Here is a 22,606-nt window from a genome sequence, read left to right on the forward strand (position 1 = left end):
GTGCCCAGCCGCCCGGTGCCCAGCCTCCCGCCCCAGCGGTCCACCCCATTCCACTCCAAGACGGCTATTCCCACCTCGGCTCTCACCACCATCCGCATGTCCCCATCATGGCTGCCCAGGGGCAGCCATCACCACAGCTTCCCCCCCCCAGGAGGTCCCTGAGACCAGCAGAGCTGTCTGCTGTGGTTTGCTATCTGGATGAGAAGACTCCATTGTCCCTTTGTCACCACTCGGAAGGAGGATCTGTGCCTGCGGTGACACAGGGCCGACTATGCAGTGACCATAGCATGTGGGTCTGGCGTGGCCCTGTGGCCTGACTCATCTCTGCCCTGGGAGGCCTGGGCTCGCCTCTGAGGTGGGGTGGGAGGCAGGGGCGAGAAGACAGACGTCTTCAGGAAATGCACGCATGGAAAGTGTTTGCAGTGCAGCTTTTTGGGGTTGTGTGTGTATGTGTGCAAGTGCGAGTGTGTGTGTGTGTGTGTGTGTATGTGTGTGAAGTAGAGCTTGCTCACAAATGACAATGGATAAGGAGGTTTTTTTTGTTTGTTTGTTTTTTGGTCAGTCATGGGTCTTGAACTCTGGGCCTGGGCGCTGTCCCTCAGCTCTTCAGCTCAAGGCTAGTGCTCTACCACTTGAGCCACAGCGCCACTTCCAGTTTCCTGGTGGTTTATTGGAGATAAGAGTCTCATGGACTTTCCTGCCTGGGCTGGCTTTGAACCGCGATCCTCAGATCTCAGCCTCCTGAGTTGCTAGGATGACAGGCATGAGACACTGGCGCCCGGCATTTTCTCAGGGGTTGATTTAGTGGGGAGGAGAGGATTCTCGCACCCAGCCGAATGATTGCACACCTGTAAAATGAGTAGGTCTGCTGAAATGTCACAGAGCTTTTTAAAAATAGATTCCTGGTGCAGTCTTAATCATGTGGAGGTTGCAGATAACATGGCGGGGGAGGAGGGTGTTATTTAACAAAGATCACATGGCAAAACCATGGCTGTTGAAAGTGTTGTGTGTCTGTTTGGCTGTGACATGTGTCACATGTGTTCAGAATTAATTGCGATCATTTCTATAGCTCTGTTGTTTTGAACTGCTCTGACCGTCCTTCTGAATTTGCTGAAAGCAGTCCCCAGGGAGGCCTGGAGGATGGACGAGGACATGGACAGGTGATAGGTGAGCCCTATACCAAAAGCAAGACTAGCAGATAAACCCCAGATCTGCTCTGCCACGGACCGGGGTGCGAGTCCATTCACACGCTAAGGAAACCACAGAGTCCATTCAAACTCTCTGCTCCGACTGCCTGTTTGTGTTGTGGGTCTGGGACTGGCGTCCTGAGCGCTCGGGATGCCGTCCGCAGTGGGCCGTGTGCAGCCCCTCCTTAGCTTTGGCTTCGTTGAGCCGTCTTGTGCTCTGTGGGGTTTTCCATACAACACGCTAATGTCAGCTGTTGTTTCACATTAAGTATAGAGACATCGTCTCTAATCCACATTGAGAAGTAGTCTCTTAGACTGTGTCCAGCAGGTTTTATTGTGTCACATGTGGGCTGGTGGTCAGTGTGGGGTTTATTTCTGGGGATGAGAGGCCTCAGGATGTAATGGTGTCGGGAGCTGTGGAGTGCCCTGGTCCACGGGTGCCACAGGTGGGCGGCCGTGTCCCCGTGTGGGCGGCCGTGTCCCCGTGTGGGCGGCCGTGTCCCCGTGTGGGCGGCCGTGTCCACGTGTGGGCGGCCGTGTCCACGTGTGGGCGGCCGTGTCCCCGTGTGGGCGGCCGTGTCCCCGTGTGGGCGGCCGTGTCCCCGTGTGGGCGGCCGTGTCCCCGTGTGGGCGGCCGTGTCTCCGTGTGGCGTGCCCTGGTCCACGGGTGCCCTGCGGGCTGTCCAGGCCCATGAGCTCCGCACGTGGGGTACCTGAGCACCGCTCAGCTAGTCCTCCCTGACCCACCGGAACAGCATCTTTCCGGGTCTCTGGGCTCTTCCTGTAGCTTGTCATTTATCCTTGATCTACGGCCCAGGGAACATTACTTGTACATAATAAATAATGAGCAGAGCATCTTGCCTTGATGCTGATCAGACACATTTCAAAACAATTTGAAATAGTTCACTTGGGGGGCATATCATGTGAAGAAATTCCCCTCTGTTGTTAATTTTCCAGGGTTTCTTATTTGAATTAGGGTTGGGTGCTGCGATGTAGTACACCCTATGTATCCATGGATGCAGCTGTTTGTTGAGACATGAGTTCTAATTTTATAATAACCAATGGTAAGAGGGCAACTTATTTAACAATGTATGTGTGTGTGTGTGTGTGTGTGTGTGCTGCTGACACATGCATGCATGTGTGTGTGTGTGTTTGTGTGTGTCTATGTATGTACGCACGCATGTCCTGCTTGCTGGTATTTAAGATTCTGCATCTATGCTCGAATATAAAATTATACCTCTCTGACCAGCCCAATCTAGCTCCGCCCTTTACTCTCCACCCCTTCATGTTACCCAGCCGGTCAGTTGGGGGAGGGGGAGGGTGTCCCCCTGAGATACCTGCCCTTACACTGTGGTACTGCAGAAGGAGCCCAGCAGGGCCTCCCTGAGACTAGTCGACCCTGGAGTGTGTCTACTGCTTCCCCCGGGCGTGGTGCTCACTCACAGGGGGAGCACGGGGCCTGTGCCCTGTGGTCCCGGCCAGCCGCAGTGTCCTGCTCTGGAGCTCCACAGCCGCCAGCAGGACAGTTGCTCTTCCTGATGCTCATACTTGGTTTGCACAAGCCAAGCCAACCCAGCAATAAGCGAGCTGCCAACTCAGACCTCCGGGCAGGATTTGCAAACATTGTACCAGGGGTAAAAGATAAGCCGATGAGACCTATTAAAATATCCTTTGAAACAGCTAATATTTAATCAAAGAATCTAAAGGAAAAGGAACTCCTGTCTCACATTGGCTAGCCCAGCACAGATGATTCTTGGCTGTCTGAGCCTTGATTGTACACTGGCTAGAGGCTGGCTCTGGAAGTATTTCGCAAACAGTGCAATCACTTTATTGAGAGCCCAATTCTAGAACACAAGAGCCTCTGTGACAGCCAGTCCGACGGGAGAGGTCCAGCCAGAACGTTTGAGTAATGATGCGTCTGAAACCTAATAATTCCGACTTACTTAACATAATTTACAAAACGGTTCTAAGGATAGCCCCAAGGTGATCTGGATGGTTGTAAATCACCGCAACCTGGAGTACACGTCTTAAGCCCTGCGTGCCAAGATCTTCAAAAAGTATGACCCCAAGACACCTGGGGAAGTGGTCAGAGGGTGATTAAAGCGTGCTAGAGGAAACCAGCTCTCACCGGAGCCCGACTCTGCAGCTGCCCCCAGACTTTGGGTGGAGGCAGAGTGGGCACGCTGCCCCCGCTCAGGGCTGGCCTCAGGCCCCTTCCCTCAGCTTTCCCCACAGTGTTTCATACCCCCCGGCCTCTCCCGAGCGCTCTCCCCTGAGCTTCTCAATCCCTCATCTCACCTGATACTGCCTTTTTCCCCATGGCCCTACATTCTATTTTGCATCCGATTCCTGACCTCTAACTCTAGCGTTCCTCTACGGTTGTAAACCAGGCTTTATTTCTCCTTTTTCTTGGGGGGCGGGTAGAGGTTTGGTGGTTGCATGGCCAGTTTTCTTAGATTCGTGATCACCCCTCTGAACACAATCTCTAAATGGACGTATGTAATTCTGGCACTACTGCTTGAGCCACCGCGGACTCACATGGTCATCCTGGTTTCATTCATCCAGAAACCCTCAGCCAGAGCAGGTCGTGAAATCTCTTCCTGTCCACCCAGCAGTTCGCCCACTACCTGCATCCGCGTTGGCCTTGAACGCCCCGGCTGGTCTCCAGTCTCCTGGGCAGGCCGCATCTCCCAACCACCCTGTCTTCCAGCTACCTCGTGGCCACACCAGGAGGCTGGCTGCCCTGCCCCAATTTTAGGGTATTTGGCTGAATGACAAACAAAACCTCCTTTCTGGCTGTTCCTTCTCCTTTCTTCTAAGTCTAAGATCAATCGCCTTACACTTCTGCCGGGAGAAGTTATACGAGGTGGGCTAGCCAAGCCAACAGAGCTTCGGACAAGACAGCTATGAGGGGCCAGGGGCTCGCCCCAGGGCAGTGAGCAGCTGGGGCGTTCGCCCACTGCGGTGGGCAGGCAGAGATATGCCGAAGGCCCGAGCCAGGCGGTTGGTGTCTGTGCAGAGGCTGCCCGGAGCTGATGCTCAGCCAACAGGCTCTCTTCCTCCCCTCCTGCGGAGACTTAGGGATAGGCCCTCTTTTTCTTGATGACTATACTTCAAAATGATGACCCTCAGGCTCTGAGAAAATCATTCTGCGTGGTAAAACTGGTAAGGGTCTGGGAAAGAAGGGCATCTCAAAAGGCCAAGTTCAAGTACTCCTCCAGGCCACGTTCCTGGGACCAGTCGGGGCAATCTGCTTGAGCATGCTGAGGGCGACCCCGAGCCTGCCTCAGTGTGGTTCCCAGTCCACGTTCCCAGTCCATCCGAAGCCCAAACCAAGCTGGACTTCTCCCCAAAATTCCCCCCCTGCCACCTTCCAGCCTGAACCATGAAGTCAGAATTCTCCCATTCTCTCTGGCATACAGCATGAACAAAAGGAGGGATGGGCGAGGGCGATGCCCATGTGGAGAGCTTTTCCACGGGCTGTACGCTGGTGGCACGGCGGGGGGGGGCAGGAGGCGGGCCTTTCCGGCCTGACCCTGGCTCTCCTTGTGGAGTCTTCTAAAGCAGCCCTGCCTCGTCCCTGTCCCAGCCCCCAGCAGCAGGAGCACCAGCATTGCCTTCTCCTGCTGCACGTGGGCACATACAAAGCTGTGATCGTTTGCCTTGTGAACTGGACTACACCGAGAGGCACCAAGAAAGCTAGTAAAGACAACTCCTGGGTGTGGCTGAAGGTGTGTCAGAGACAATTGACACAAGCAGGTGAAGGGAGACTGAGGACCGCACGGACCAGGAGTGACACCATCCAAGAAGGTGGAGACCCAGAGGGAACCAAAGCGAGAGGAGGAGGAAGCCCACCAGACGCGCAAGCCTCGCTTCCTGGGGGCCTGCGCATCTCTCGTCATTGCCAGGGTTTATGGGCTGTAGGCTCAGCCTTGTCATCCTGCAAACGCGAGTCTCCAGGGAGCTCTCAAGACTCTGCCCAGCACCGGGCTGCACTTTTGGCTTTGGGTTTCTGAGACTGAGCAGCAACCAGACTAATCCACCAGAAGAGCAGCCACCAGCCAGGCCACGGCCCTGCGATGCCTATACCACTCCTCCTAAGTTCAGCCCCTCCGCTACAGTGGACTTAAGGAAATTTTGACTCAGGAATGTACACGGTGAGATTTCTCTCACAATGACCCCACCTAACAGGAAAGTAAAGGAAACAGCACAAAAGGCACATCTGACCACATTTTTCCAAGTACATGTGGATTTTTATGGCCATCAACAAATGGTCTGTGAAGGAAATATTTATTTCAGAACAAAAAAATTGTTCCTCTCTTCTTGGCAGGAAGGCAGTGCACGATGTATATTTAGATTTTGCATCTATATCAGCAGCGAAGTTAGTGCCTTGTTAGCCCTGGTTTAATCGTGACAGCGGTATTTGTCTCTTCCCCTTCGAAGGTGAAGATGATTAATGGATTGCCAAAGGAAACGTACAGTAAGCTTTTCTGACCAGCGTGTCCCTGGAGCTAACCATGCAACTGCTCACGGCTGCAGGACTGAGGATATTGATGAATAATTTTATGACTCGTTCGGGCAGATCCATGAAGCCAATTACTTCATAAGGTGGCACTCCATCACCGTTAGCTTCGATCCCTGCGTCTGGGCATCGATTAGAGTTGGCCAAGGAAAGGGAGCGCAACAGTCAGATCTAAAATCGCTGATGCCAGTATCTGTAATTCAGCCCGGGTGTTTCCAACGATGTCCCGAGGCTTCAGTTCCCGGGCTGGCTTAATTATCCCACCAATAGTCAAGGCCAGAAGCTTAACTCCAAGTGAGAGGAAATCACAGTAATCCAAGCTGCGATAAGACTCTTAGCTTCTGATAAGACTCATCTTAAACTGCCACCTCACCCTTCCTGTTGGAGAATTTGAGCCCCAAATATAGACACATTCATGTATTATTTGTTTGGTTTCGATGAGTCAGTTCAGTTAAAACTTCAGGCTGAAAGAAATATGCAGTAATACTTGATTTTTCTAGCTTAAATACAGTAAATTGTGTCTGGGTACAGTTTCATCGATGCGTTGTGCTATTAACAAGAGGAGACAATTTGTAGCCAGCAAATGGGCAGCCAGGGCCTGCACATGCAGAATCAGAAAAGTCAGTGCAAATAAAATACAGCTTGAGATGATGTATTTTTGCAGAGTTTGCTCTCATTTAACCTCGTGCCAATGCATAATTGATAGAGAGATGTATTCACTTAACTACTGACTGTTGGGGGCTGCCTGTGGACACACATTCCATCTCAGAGACCCAACAGGGTGTGACACGGAGGACATCCACCATCCCTGCACCGTGAAGGAAGCCCCCTCTGAGGACGGCAGGGGGAGGTGAGGAAGCCCCCGTCCCCCGGGCTGCCTGCAGTGTGCATGCGCGGCTTCCTTGGCTCCCTGGGCTTAGTTAGGAGTGTGCACTCACCAAGCTAAGCTTCTTGGGTTGTTCTGTCGCTTTTGAGATTACAAAGAGAGATGCGTGGATGCTACAGAAACTTCCCAAACATCCCACACCTCGCTCCCCTTACCCATGGATTTCGAAGACATCATGAAAGCTCTCCCATACAGAACGCACACAGGCGATGGCATTCAGCGGATCACCCAGCCAGTGTGGAGCCATTTTCACCACCCTTAAAAGAAATGTAGTGCTAGATGTAGTCACTACTAAGTACTTTGTCTTCTAAAAAAAATTTGGTTGTACAGAGAAGTTACTATTGAACAGTGAATCTTGATCTATCTGTCTGTCTGTCTGTATGTCCAATCTTGTTCAATGTCACTCCTTTTATCATTCTACCCCATCCCTCCCAACCTGACTCTCTTCCCTCAATTTTCTTGGTTTTGTAGGATATGCATTGAACTTTACGAGTGCTTTTCATCTGTCCCTTCCCCCACACTCTTCCCCCCTTTCAAGCCCCTGTCTCCTGGCATTTATTTTGTTGAACTATGTTTGCCTTTCTAAGGAATGACACCATTTGAGTTCTCCTAAATGTGCCGTATTTTGTTTAATGTACTTCTCTACACGTGGATACCACTCTGAAGTGTATATTTATATATTTATAAGTTATTTCTAACTTCCACATATGAGAGAAAACATACACCCTTTTTGTCTCTGGTCTTGACTTACTTCACTTACTTCACATGATTTTTCCCAGTTTCCTTCCATTTCTTCGCAAATGATACAATGTCATTTTTCCTAATGGATGTGTAAAATTCCATTGTGTGACTATCCCACATTTCCTTGATCGCGTATCCATCGAGGGGCCTGGGGCTGATTCCACACCTCAGCCGTGGTGCATAGCGCTGCCTGAGAACACGGATGTGCGGCTTGCCCTGCTGTATCCTAGTTTGCCATATTTTGCATAAATGCTCAAGTGGAATTGCTGGAGCATGAGGTTGTTCTATGCTTATCTCTCTGCAGAACTCCATCCTGCTTTCTAGAGCGGTGAATGCGTCTCCATTCCCGCACACGAGTCTACCTTCGATCCCTGCAGCTCTGTCTGTGCCCAGCAGTCAGTCTGTGTAAAGGGGGTCCAACGACATGTGCCCCCCCCCGGCAACTCAATCATGCCATTCGTATCTACTCTTTGTTTCTTTTTGCTGCCAACTGACTTTCCACAATGTGAATTTCCATGTTTTATCTGAGCATTTGCTGGACATTTGTGTTACCTTTACTGTTTGGCTGAGACTGCATATTAATGCCGTGAAAATTAAAGCACAGGTTCTCTATAGATATGCTTGCATTTCTCTTGGGCAGTATACCTAGAAGTGGAACACAGCCAGGCCCTTTGCAACTCCCTGTGGGGCCTTTGAAGCTCTGCCAGACTGTTTTCCCAGGTGACGGAGAAGCTGACCTTTCCCCTGACAGTGTGATCAGATTCTGATGCTTCTATGTCCTTAACCTCTCTTGTCACTGTTGCTTGTTTGGATCACAGACATCACAGTGAGCCAGCTGTGCCTTCGAGTCTTGTTTCCCTGGTGGCTAGAAAATAACAGCATCTTTTCCTGGGTTTATGGGATTGTTGGATAGCTTCTTGGCACAAATGTTTTTAGTATTAGTTGCCCATTTAGTTTAGTTTATATTTTTGTATTTGATCATTTTCATCACTGTATTACTGTTTTTAATCTTTCTATTATATATAATCTTTGTGTGTCATATATAAACCTATTTTTCCCATAGTAAATTTGGAATTCATAAGTATTTTCATCCATCCTGTGGGTTGTCTTCTTAAATTTCTTTAAACTGTCCTCTGAAGCATAAAAACTTAAATTTCATGAGTTAGCATTGGCCATTTGTTGCTTGTGATTTTTTGAAATATTCACTGAGAAAGCACCGAAATACAATTGATTTTGTATGCTTTGCTTGTATGCTGGGACTTGCTAAACTTAGTATTAGGTCTAACAATATTTTAAAGATTGACTAGAATTTTCTACATAAAAGATGGCCTTGTCTTCCAACGCAGTTTTACTTCTCCTCCCGAGTATGCATACTCTTCACTCATTTCTTGCTTTGAGCAGACCGTGGAAAGGGAGTCCCACAGTATGTCCACCCCTTGGATGACTCAATCATGTGGTGTGTAGCTCATTTTTGCTTCTTTTTACTGCCAAAATATATTCCAAGGGTGCAGACTCTATTACAGCTCAAGCTGAGGGAAAGGGTAAGAGAGCATGGCTACGCTTGATCCATGGTCTTATGAGAAAACAGTCAGTCTTTTGCCATTAGCTTTGAAGTTGGCTATAAGATTTATCAGTTGGGAAGATGCTTTCTGTTCCTCCTTGTTGAGTACTCAATTGGGAGAGCATTATATTTAGTCAGATGTTTTTGTTTTTTGGTTTTGGTTTTGGGTCCGGTCATGGGGCCTGAACTCTGGGCCTGGGCGCTGTCCCTCAGCTCTTCAGCTCAAGGCTAGCGCTCTACCACTTGAGCCACAACACCACTTCCAGCTTTTTTCTTTTTGCTTATGTGGTGCTGCGGAATTGAACCCAGGGCCTCTGGCATGCAAGGCAAGCGCTCTACCACTGAGTCACCTTCCCAGCCCCTTAGTCAGATGTTTTAATTCATCAGATCAGGTAAGTCAGCTGTTCAATTCCCTCCATTATTCTACTAGGACGGAGTAATCTCTCCACTGCCCTCTGGGTGTTGAGCTAACCTTGCACTCTTGGGAGGAATACTGCCTAGCCAATTGTTTTTATACCTTGCTGGATTTGTTTTGTGAGCATTTTGTTGAGGATTTCCATGCACATATTCATATGCTCGCCTGCCATTTTCTTACTGCTTGGTTTTGTTATCAGGCTAATTCTGCCCTGTGGGGGAGAGGGATGAGTTGAAAAGTGTTTCCAGTGTTTCCTTGTTTTTGTAAGCTCTTGTGAGTAATAGACTTGCAAATAGTCTGTTGTTTGAATTTTTGCCCAATTCACTACTGAGACTTTTGGACCCAAGCTTTTCATTGTGAGAAATTTTCTTTTGCTTTATAATCTTAGAGAACTTCATTTTCTAAAATAATAGCTTCATATTTACAGTGAAATTACAAAGATAACACTTCCCATATGCCTTTCACTCAATTCTACCTATTATTGACATCTTATATTAACATCACACATATGTATAGTTAACAAACCAATATTGAGTTTTTGCTTTACTTGAAGCTCACATTTGATTCATTGTTTCTTGGCACTGTGCCAAGAAACAGTTCAGCCAACATTTTCTAAAATGAAGCCAATGGTATATTAGTCTTTCAAAAAGACTTTCATGTAAAATATTTGAACAGACACCTTGATCTTGGTGCATGTGTGTGGAGAAGAGAATCTACAGTACATATTGTAACATGAAGGACTTGTACATACTCAATTAATTCCGACGATCTATAGAAAATGAGCTCCTTTAAATCTATTTATCCCAGTGGTTCTCACATCTGGGTCACAGCCTTTGTGAGGCTATATTTTCTATACGTTCCATATGCTTTAGTAAATAGAACCATGACCTTAAGTGTTTTTCTCTGCCTATTTATTCCTTTCTAGATTTGAGTAAGTTGCATCTTTCAAATAGGTTCAAAATATTTGAGTTTTACCTTATTATATTCCCCATAAGAGATCTTATATGTGTGGTGCTGGGCATACATTTTGTAAACTTAAGATGTGGGATACAAGCCCAGAGTGTCTTTACCTGGCCAGAAGCTCCGATGTTCTGGTCCTGCAGAGAGCAAAGAGCATGTTCCTCTCCCACACTGCCCTTCAAAGCCCACAACGGGCCGAGGGAGCTCGGGGCCCATGGGTCCAGCCAAGGTCACCAGAGTCCTGCACGGATGGAGCCCGGCTCTGAGGGGCTGGCCATGCCTGGCGGGTTCCCTTTCCTGAAAGATCCACAGTCAACAAGCGCCTTCTTTGTTGGCATTACTAGACTTTGAACTCGGAGTTGTGCACTTGCTGGGCAGGTGTTCTACTGCTTGTGCCCAGCTTGCAGCCCTTCTTGCCTCTTAGTTATTTTCACACGGGGTCTCAGGTTTACACCTCGGCTGGCCTACAACAGGACCTTCCTGTTCACATTTCTCATGTACCTGGGATGACAAGTGTGCACCACCACACCCAGTTTCTACAAGTTGAGGTGGGGTCTCATGAGTGTTGGTCCCAGTCTGGGCTCCGATCACAATCTCCCCAATTTTAGCTTTCTGAGTAAGCAGGATTACAGGGGCGAGCCCCTGTACCCCCCAAAATGTTTCACAAGGCACATTTGGGGAAATGATTTTCTATCCCCAATAGTCCTAACAAATACTAAGGTACTCATAAGAAATCACACACGTGTAAGGACTTTAAAATGTGCCATTTTTAGAGCCCTAAAACCAAAGGGATTAAAAGACCTCAAGAGAGAAGATGTCAAAGCTAGAATCCAGAATATTTGAAGCTTCCAGATGCTTTATATACTCAAAACTATAAAGTTAAGTGGAAATAAATATCAAACCCTCAAACTGAAAGCAACCTGGAACAAATGAACCTAATTTTATATCAAAGTGGTAGCATAATAACATACATAAAAATTATTTCTTGGTATTTTTTGAAAGCCCCAACCAGACTCTGAATCCTTGGTGATTATATTGAAAGTATGGAAGAATAATAAAAAGAAATCTTAAAATTCACTCAGACGTTTTATTGTCACTTGGTAAACTGGTTATCATACTTTTCACACCTTTTACTGTATCTTTTGGAATAAATAACTGTCAATGTTACCAGTGCAAATACATGCAAACATATATACATATAGCATCAAAAGAGGTAAGAAAATAATGCTGGTGTTGATAAGCTTGAGTGAGAAATAGTACTTAAAAAGTCATGATTTAAAGTGTGTGTGCATATACATGATACACAAGGCACAACATGTGTTAATGTACACATGTGCATTTATACATGTGTGTATGGTGTATGCATCATGAATTCACATACACGTGCATGCTTCCCTATGCTTGCACAGTGTGTACATGTGCACAAATGTGCACACACACACACACACAAGACTGTTGCAGCAAGGATCCTCATTTTCCCTATAATCTCTAGGATCGATGAGGCAGCGTTCAGTGCAGGACAGGCCCACCTCGCATCCCTGCGCATCCTACCTGACTTGCAGAGGCTTCTTCATGGAGGTTGGCTGGGGGAGCTTGCTCACTCCATGCACTTCCTTCTCTCGAGGTCACTGAAACGCCTTCACTTTGCTGGGTCCTGCACCTCCAGACCACCATCGCTGAGGGGCATGTGCCACGGAACAAACCTGGACCATGGTGCTGCTGGAGGCTGGCCACTCACACATAGGGTCGCCGATGACAAGGAGGCCTGAGGGCTTTCTTGACACTCCTGAGAAATTGCTGTTCTCTATAGAATTCTTCACAAATTAGTAGGCTGTCTGTCGGGAGCTGCTGACAATAGAGAACCTGCCTGAGAATGTAGCAAACAGAGATAAAAACAGCACCAGTGGGGAGAGGGTGGCCCTTTACATGGCCCTTAGATCCAGCCAGACCTGAAGGCAACTCAAGACGTTCCAGAAATATGAGCCGGAGACGTTCCTATCTTACAATGCTAGTTTGGATTGCATTGCTTTTTCTTATAACCAAAAATGTGCAGAATAAAATAGATATTAGAAGTCAAAAAATGTGACAAATTTAGGTATGTATGTGTGGGAATCTTTTTATTTAGAAAATGTAGTTGGAGAAAAAAGACATGTGAATTTTTATTTAAATTTTAATTATGAAGCATTTTAAATAAGCATAAAGTTACAGCGAGCATAATAGAACAGATTATTCCTGTACCACTCCAGGGAGCTATTAATGCTTTGCCACATTTCTTTGGGGTTCTCTGTTGAAGCATCTGAGTGGTTTAAAATGCAAGTTAGAAAGGCATAGTGCTTTCTATCTTTTCCATCAGGCTGCAAGTTCTTTCTCTAATGCTTTTCCAAGATTCACAGATTTCCATTTATGTACTCAGAACTAAGTATGCAGTGAGCGTGTCTGAAGGAGTGAATCGAGCCGGGCTGGTGAGGCCTGGCTGGAGCCGTGCTGTGATCAGTGGACAGGGCTGCGGAGTGTTTGAAAGCCGCGCTCGCGTGGAACGTTACACCTTGCACACTCAGAACCACCCCTGCGGATTCCCTGGATTGTGATGCTGACTCTTGTGTTGAAGTTTCTCCACCGTGTAGTGTTGGGTGGACTTTGTGCAGATAGATGTAGTAGGCCTGGTGTCTGTGCATTCCCTAATTTCCTAACGTCCATTCAGCACTTTCTAATGCGACGACTTCCAAACGATCCTCTTGATAAATGAGGTCAGAGCAGTGGGTGTGGATCCCGTGGCCTGAGGTTTTACAGGAAGAGGCAGTGGGGACGTGGGCACACTCCTGTCAGGACCCAGGCAGATGCCAGCAGCCACAGGCCAAGGAGAGCTTCCCCCAGCCTCCATTCCCTGGCTGCCCCTGAGGCCCACGCTCAGTCCATGCGTGCACGGGGTGCTGCCGGCCGAGTGCCGGTAGGTGACACCTCCTGGCCACAGCCCCAGCAGCCTGAGGTGGAAGGACTCCCACGGGAGACGTTGAAAAGGGAAAGCCAAGTGTCCCGTTGCCCTGTGGGCATGGAGTTTCTCTGATTTCCCATTCCTGAGTAGAAGCGCTCCAATTCCTATGAAGGCTTCGCTCCAATAAGGAGAACCAGGAGAGGGATCGCAGCAGAGGCCAGCGCCCAGGCCCCCGGAGCTCTCCCTGCCCTCCTCGCCACCACCGCATAGAGCTCAGACCTCACTAGAGGGGGGGGGGGGGGGGGACAGCTCTGTGAAGCCAGAGCCTTTCTGAAAGGAGATGCGGTGGGTGAGCACAGTCACCAGCCTCCCTGCCACCCCCTCCGGTCAGCGGTGTGGCCACCGGGATGCCAAGCCCTGCACGTGGGCGCTCGGTGGCAGCCTCTCCCCTGGCTTGGGAATGGGCGGCCAGCCCTCCGTGCCCTGGGTCTGAGTCTGCGCCGTGGACGCCAGAGTGGAAGGCACTGTGGGAGGAGGCTGCGTCTTCGGCCTGCCATCTGTAGATCCGGTTTTGTTTGCTAATCAAGCTCCGGGGCTGAATATTTATTCACTTTTGTCTGCTCACAAACTCACCATGTAGTGTTTAAGGAAGGGAAAGTGTCCTACTTCACTGAGACTTGATACTGAACGTGTTTGATAAAAGAACCAATTTGTCCCTTTCCCCACTGGATTTAGATTTGAGCTAACAAAAAGTCACCGCTGAAGAAGCTGGTCATACATCAAAGAGTTGGCTCTAATGGGCCTTTGAAGAGTGCATATAAACGTGTGGGAAGAGGGCTCGAAGGCTGATGCTGCTCGCAAACACCGTGGTGATTGAGCAGTGTTTAAATTGTAAATGGTTCGTAAGGTCTTGCAACGTCTCCCTTTCTCTTTGTGTGCCATTAGATCATTAGTGTGTGTGGGGGGGGGGGGTCAGCTTTGTAGAAAGCACAGCCCTGCAGTCGGTGAGTCCTCGTGGGGGAAGGAGACAGCGCTGCAGCTCACCTCCCAGCCCTGCCCCGGGCCCATGCAGAGCTCACCCTCTGCACATTGCTGCCAGCAGGCTTCACCCCCATTCATCAGCTCTGGCAACCATCATGGTGTGTTCTGAATCCATCTCTGATGAGCCATTGGACCAAGGGCCAAGTCATTAAAACTTGGGACACGGACATGGACCGCTACGTGGGCAGGACTTGCCTTCCTCTCTGGGGCTCGCTGTTGGTTCTTCGGTGTGGGCCTAGCAGAGCGCCTGGTGTCCAGATGGCCCCACAACGATTTGTTCAATGAGCAATAAAGGAATTAATTCAAAATGGTGGATCTGATGTCCACAATCAATTGTCAAAGCGAAACCCCCTACCAGTGGAGAGCAGGCAAGAATGGGGGTGAGGGCCACATAATCAGGGAAGCTCTCCCTCAGGAGTGAGCGGCCTGGGCAGGAGCGGGGGAGGGTGCTGGGGAGGGGGCCAGTACCAGGACTGGGCTTGAGGTAGGTGGAAACCAAGCTCAGTCCTGCAGTGGCCTGTCCACTGCAGCAAACTTGAGGAGGCTCCACCAGCCTGCTTCACTCACCCAACAAAATACAATGTCTAGCACACCACAGTGAATGGTAACATACCATGCGTGGAAGCCAGGAGAACACACAGAGAACAGGAGAAGTTTCACAGGGACCCAGAAAATAGGGTTGTTGGCCCCCAAATGGGAAGCAAAACAAAATTCTGAATGAGGAAATAAAACAAACACTACTATTACTATTGTCATTTCTTTCCTGGAAGAGAAAAGGCACTGAGAATTTCTGTAAGGATCTCATTATTATTTATAAAAGAAGCTGATAAGTGTCACAGAATGGGAAATAAGGAAACTTTTATAGCTCAGTCAATGGATGTAATCTAAATTAGATGCAGAGCTGAGCTCTGGAGGCTCGCTCCTGCAATCTTAGCTACTCAGGAAGCTAGGATCTGAGGATCATGGTTCAAAGCCTGCCTGGGCAAGAACTTTTGTGAGTCTCTTATCTTCACTTAACCACCAAAATGCTGGAAGTAGAGGTGTGCTCAAGTGGTAGTGTGGTAGGTTTGAGAAAGAAGACCATGCCCTGACCATGAATTCAAGCTCCAGTACCAGCACAATCATCTAGACACAGACACACACAGACAGACACAGACACAGACACACACACAGACACACACACACACACACACACATACACACACACACACAGAGTGCACAGAAGTCTAAGTTGAAAGACAATCTTGCAGAGCACACGGACACTGGACCAGGACTTATTGGATTCCCAATTGAGACAAGCAAGAAATTGGTCAGAAACAATATTATATTGCAGAGAATTTCAAAAATTGATAAAAGACAAAAATCTCAGATCTCAGAACCTTTACAAAACCAAACAAGGTAAATAAAAAAAAAATACACATGAAGGTACACTGTAGTCAATCTTCTGAAAACCATAGGAAAAGGGAATTTTAAACATCCTCAGAATTCGCCAGAGGATAGGCAGCGGGTTCCTTCAAAAGAGCAATGTTAACTGAAATTGACAACTCTCTTCTCAGTAGAAGGAAGACATGCTTGAAGACACTGAACTGGAAACGGATGAAGGGCTGAAAGGAAGGAGCTGCACCGTTGAAATTCCATCCAGCTCAGCAACAGCCTCCAGTAGCACTGAGGAAGTAGATATATTATCAGACAAATACAAACTGAGCCACTCCAGCCTCACCCCAGCTCTCTTCTCATAGAATCTGCGAGAATATGTCGTTAATTAACGCTTCTCCCCCGAGGAGCGGTCTGGGCCGTCCCCCAGCGTTTCACCCTGCGTAGACGGATTCAGGTCCCACCCAACTTCTCTCCCCTCAAATTCTCCATGAACTCTCTGCTGTCCCTGTAGACCCACCAGGCTCCGTTTGTCCTCATCCTGTTCAGGGAAGTGCCCCGCAGACATGCTCGACCATCCGGGCTCTCCTGGCCCACATCCCCTCCTCTCCAGGCCTTCTTCCTCCTCAGCCTCCATCCATCACTCAGGCAGCCTCTTCTCAGAAGAACCTGCTTCCTCTTTGGGGTGTGGAAAAGCAGCATGGCTGATCACCCCTGCTCACCTCTCCTGCGATTTCACAGGTATCTCCTCTATACTTCTACTTTAATTACTGAAAAAATAAGCACCAGTAAAATATCACTGACATCGAAAGGGGCAGACGGGGACCTGAGGCAGGAGAAATGGACAGGAATTAGGACAGATGCCAAGATATCAGTAAGAATGAGATTTTCACACCAAAATGTTAGTAAAGCACACACACACGTGATCCAGCTGCTAAAGAACACAAGGGGAATGTATTGAGGAGACCGAGGAATGGTATCTAATGGCCTGGACTGAGCGGCCAGACACTGGATACAACCCAGGGCCCAGCAAACACTCAGGGAGATGAAGGTGTGGCTCATGCTCTGGGGCCTTGCTGAGCTGTGGAATCTTTTCAGATAAAGCTTGGTGATCACTGGTCTGTCCACAAAGGACAAAAGCCAAACACGGCTTCCCCAGGGCACCCCATGGAGAGCCAGGGCTCCCAGGTGAAAGACACATACTCCTCTGGGGTGCACTCATGTCTTTGCGAACTCAGAACCAGGAGAACACTTGTTAAAACCCAGAATATTCAAAAGCACTCGTCATAATGGAAAAATATTTCTAAATTTGACTCTATTAAAGTTAAGAACTTCATTCTCTCAAAGACACTACTGAATAAGAAAAGCCACTAGGTAGAAAAATGCATTTATAATTCATCTAACCTATGAAGGGCTCCAATCTAAAATGCATAAGGATCGCCCTCAAATCAATAATGAAACAGACGAGCGAACCAAAGAGCGGCAGGAGGCAAGAAGGAACTCCTGAAAGAAGACCGTGGGAAGGCCAGTGAAACGATGCCAACCTCACTGCTATGCAAGGAAGTACAAGATTAAGCCACCTAAGCTAGCTCTCACACTCAGCAGAACAGGTAAAATGCACCAGGCTGGCAAACTCAGGGGCTAGAGAGGAAGTGGAACTGGCGGGGTACAAACCAAAGCAGCTCCCTTGGAGAAGAAAGAGCAATATATCTGCTTTAGCCATGAACATCCGCATGGACTGAACAATCTCACAAATAAATACTGAGGGGAAAAAAGCATGCATTTCGTCATCTAAAATTTTCAAATATTATATACTATATATTACATGTGGTATATGTTACACACATTATATATTATGTTATATTGTAGATATATAATATTTACTATCCACAGTGGTATATTCATGTGCTAAAAGTGAACCAAAGACGAAAAAGACTTATATGAGCTGGAAGAGCGAATTACCTTTGGGAGTGACAGAGAGCTAGGAGCAGAAGGCTTTGGGGAGCAGCAAGTTCGGTTTCCACCTCTGAACCGCCAAGTCCTGAGAGCTCACCTTGTGTCACTGAGGCATACAGGGGACAAGTATTCTTCTCTGATGTGTCTTCATCATAGCAATCCTGTTACAGAAATGAAAGAACCGTTAAGAAAAAGCAGCCCAGGGTTTTAGATAGCCTTTAAGGTAAATAGCTCCACCAAAAGAGAGTCACAGAGAGCCACGAAAGACAAGCACGTAAGGCAAGAGGGCAGAGTGAAGCAAGGAAAGCTCTCTTAGGCTCCCAGCTGGTTCAGGGTGTGAAGAAAGCCAGAACGTGTTGATGAAGAATCCATTTAGAGACCTTCGTAGAGCAGGAGAATGGATGGATAGATGGACCAAAGGATGCACAGATAGAAAATATAATAAAGCAATGTATGCTCATTAAATTTTTTACAGAGGAAATAGTTTATCCAATGAAAGAGATCAACATTTTGTAATAGCAGCATTTACAGATAATCAGCAGACCCTGTGACACATATTCTATACCTTCATATCTATTTCAAGAACATTCTTACCTGTAGGAACACAAAGTAGGGCCTATGGGAAGGCTCAGTAAATGCTATTTTCCTTTGTATCACCATAGAAAATGGCTTTTATTACTTAGTTTGAAATCTATGAGCCTGATCCAATGCTATCAGAGCCTACAATATAAAAGAAACACAAGTTCTTTTTGTTTTTCCTTCTGAAACTTTGACATTACAGTATTCAACAGCAGCTGGTTTTTACAGCAGTGAGGTTTTCATGATGCATATAATTATTATCATCTAATGTTTATTGAGCACCCACTGAGGGAGAGACACTGTACTAGATACTGCATGAACAATATTTAAAAGAAAGAGGAAGCTATGGCAACCTACAGAAAAGGGATTGTTGATTTAAAGAAACAACTTGACTGTCTTTGGGAAATATTTAATTACACATGGACATATTTGCTTATTTTCTTTGTGATATGCTTATTTAAAAAGCAAAGAGAGCTTTATTAAAGAATCACAGGCTAGAGAAAAGGGGGCTCCAGTAATTTCTAGTTTTAGGGAGCACACCAAAGTTCAAACACTGTGCTCTACTCTTTCTCCCTGCCCCTCCCCGGGTCACCGGGTCACTGGGTCACCGGGTCACCCCTTTCAATCTCAGAAGAAGACAAGGTCACCACGCTGGCTGCTTTCCACGTGCAGGCCCTATGGAGCTTCTGTCTGGTTGTCCCTGAATGGCCACTTCTGAGCCGCTCCTGAGTACATCTGCCTGGCACCCCTGCAGGAAGCTCGGGGTCCTCCTCTTTCTCCTCTTCCTCTTCCTCCCTTAACTCCTCTCCCATTCTCTTTTTCTTCCTCCTTCTGTACCTTCCTCCTCCTGGAAGTCTCTCCTTGAGTGTCCTAACTGGAATTGCCTTATCAGCACTGTTTCCCGCTTGACCTTGGGAGAGAGCTTTGACATTTTACCCTCCCACCCACGTCTCCAGTCTCTCCACACGCTTTACCGCTGACTCAGGCTCTTCTACCTTTGCTACTGGGCGTCTTGTGCTCATCTCCTGTCACTCAGTCCTTAACCCACCACCACCGCCTTGTATGCAAGAGACCTTTATGATTCTCAGTACCTCCAGGATACTGTCAGAAACCCTGAGCATCTGGCCTGGGCCTCGGCCTGCCTGTCCAGATCCAGACAAACGCCCTTTCCTCCCCCTGGGAGGCCTGTTTTCCAGCCCAGGATTCCTTGATGCCCTTGTTTATCATTTAATTTTATGTCTCCATGTCCCTCATTAATCTAAAATATAATCCTATTTCGTGTCACTCAGGGCAAACTTCTAACACAAGATATAACAGAAATTTGTGTTTAGTTTTCCTATCTCCCCCCAAACATAAGCTGCTGTCTTCCCATTGTGTCCAGACTCCCCATTTCTCCATCTCCTGGCCCAGTGCTCATTCTCCAGGGCATACGTTGATGAGCCTTTGTTGGCTAAGGCAATATGGCAGACCCTGTTCTCAGACCTAGGGACATGAGTTGAACAGATCCCCTTGAGCCAGGACTTTTTTTTGATCTTATTCCTAATGGTAGACAGCCCACGGAAAGTAAATAAATAAACAGGATTATTTCCGAGAGCATGTTCTCTCTGGAAACAGAGCTATGGGGACAGGAATATCTATTTAGATGGTGAGATGGCAGGTGAGCTCCTGTCTAGATTGCAAGAAGGAAGTGCTCATGACAAGAGGTCATAAAGCACAGGCAGATGAAGAGGAGAGTGTGCAGAGTCCTGGGCCAAAGAAGAGGAGGGAGACAACCAGAGCTGGATGGCAAAGAACCAGGAGAAGAGTGAGCGGCCAGGACTGCACCACAGTTTATTACAACTGCTCTAACCTTGGGCTGATTGCAATCCACTTCTAATCATATCACACTATGTGAACTCCGTATTTCCAGTTCCTTCCTCCATCTTTTGTGCTACTTTTGTGCATTTTTCTATTACAACTGTTACAAACTCATGACACATTACTACTATTTTTGCTTTGGGCCATCAATCCTCTTCTAGAGTGAGTAAAATGAAGAACAAATGTCATCCACATTTCCCTCCATCTTAACCATTACTTCAGGTTTGATTTCTTTCTGTAAATACAATTTTCTGAACCCTATTTTTCTTGTCTATTGCACTAACTTCTCTGCAAAATGGCTGAAGAAGTTATCTACATGCTTTTGCTTGTTTGCTTGAGACAAGGTACTCTATTATTAAAAGTCATCTGTATTAGGAATAGGATTTTGAATTGACAAGTTTTGCCTAGATTTTAAAAGAATGTTCTATTGTCTCCTGACTCGCATACTTTCTAATAAAAAGTCTTCAAACTCTGGTCTTTTTTCCTTCTCTGCACAGTGCGTTTGTCCCCTTGATTCCTTCAAGAGTTTATCAGTTTTCTGCAGTTTGAGAGGATGTATTTAGGCAATCCTTCTACAATCTGGTTTTGTATTTATCATGATTGACATTCTCTGAGCTTCTTGGATCTGTGACTTTATGTCTCATTATTTTGGAAAGGTGATTAGTCATAATCCCTTCGTGGATTTTCTGAAGGATTTCTCTTCCATTTCGGCTAGGATTCAGATTATTCTTATATTAGATCTTGTGATCTCACTCCACACACATCAGGTGCCCTGTGCTGTCCACGTTTGTGTTTGAGTTTCACACTGGACAACTTCTAGTGTCCTATCTCCACATTCACTGATGTCCCTCTGTGCTGCATCCTCAGGAGCCAGCGCCTAGGTGCTGGACACACTGGGGACAGTAAGACAGACCCATGACAGGACCCATTATCCACTGGAGGGTCAGTCAGACCCCCCTGCTTTCCATGCTGAAGTGTGCTGCCTGGAGCTATCCAAGCAGGGAGCGGCTCTCCACAGTTCACAGTGTACGGTGAGGACATCTGAGCCCACCTTCAAAACCCACAGTGAGTCTATCCACAGTGCTTGAACTCAGGGCTCATTCCCCAGGGCACAGGGCCAGGCCTTTCTGTCCACTAGGAACCCAGCAGGGCCACTGCTTGGAGTGCCATGTGGCCAGGCTGTGTTAATTACTCAACGCTGTGGTCAGAACAAAAGTATAGCCATGGACAGTGTACAAAAGAAGGACCATGCTTGTATTTCAAGGAAAAGTTAGTTACAAAAGCAGACTCGGGGCCATTTTGCTTTACTGGCCGGGTAACATCTGTCTACATCCACAGGGGTCTCATTCCTTGTGTACCACACATAGAGCAAGATGTGAACTGGAAGCTGGCTGTAACCAGGCATCTGATCTGTTTTAAGCAACCCCTTTGTGTGCCTAGTCTCTGAGGCATATCTGCCATCCCTGGTTGAAGACACTGGCAAAGCCAGGGAGGCCGTCTCTCAGCTCAGCAGGAACTGGGGGATCAAATGCCAAGTCAAGGGGTGGGAAGAAGAGGGGCAGGAGAACCACCCACCCAGAAAGCCTTCAACTTCTGGCCAAGTGTTTGAGAGACAGCCACCTGCACCTGCCTCTCTCCCTGCAGGCGAGATAGGGGGCAGAACAGTGCGAGGGGCACATGGAGAGCATGAGGCTCGCTTTCTAGCCATGAGGTCCCTCTGTGGACACTGCCATGGAGGAAGCTGAGCAGTCAGGAGTCGGAACTGCTGAGTTCCTCTGGTTGCAGCTATCAGGGAATGGACTGGGATTCTACTCCACATCTTCCTTCACTGGTCTTCACAAATGCTTCTCATGTTCCCTGAGGAGGGGCAAGGCCTTCTGTGTGGTGGGGTTCGCTCTGTGAGGAAGGCAGGGACGATCAGCCACTGAGTTCTCTGTAAACAGCCTGCATCCAGGGGAGCCTGGGCACCGCTGCTGCCGCTGCTGCCGGAGATCTGTAGGATGTCGTGCTTCCTATGGGATCAGCATTGCTCCCCAACAGCCCTGCACCCCGTCTTATACCTTCCTGCCCTACATGGGAGGCAGGAATTGAAAAGGTAGATTAGCCAGAAGAAAGGAGCGTTCTCACACAGATGTGATTTCAGGGATGTGCTCTTAACGGTTTTACGGCCATTGGGTAAATATTTACTGCACATGGCCCTCTGCTGCCCATGGCATTGTCTTTAACAGTTCTCCTCCCAAACTCTCTCTCACTGCCCGAGTAAGTAAAGGAAACTTGGAGAGAGAAGAATACTTTCCCTGGTGTTTCCCACTGGCCCATGATTTCAATTGCTTTCAAGGATTAAACATTAAATCTCACTCAGTTTCCATCTGGAGGATGGGGCCTGAGCAGAGGGCATGGTAGAAGGAGCAGAGCAGAGCAGAGGGCATGCTGGGAAGGGTGGGGGGGGAGCAGAGCAGAGGGCATGCTGGGAAGGGCGGGGGGGCAGAGCAGAGCAGAGGGCATGCTGGGAAGGGCAGGGGGAGCAGAGCAGAGCAGAGGGCATGCTGGGAAGGGCGGGGGAGCAGAGCAGAGCAGAGGGCATGCTGGGAAGGG

This window comes from Dipodomys ordii, unplaced genomic scaffold (assembly GCF_000151885.1).
Source record: "Dipodomys ordii isolate 6190 unplaced genomic scaffold, Dord_2.0 Scaffold129, whole genome shotgun sequence".
Lineage (NCBI taxonomy): Eukaryota > Metazoa > Chordata > Mammalia > Rodentia > Heteromyidae > Dipodomys > Dipodomys ordii.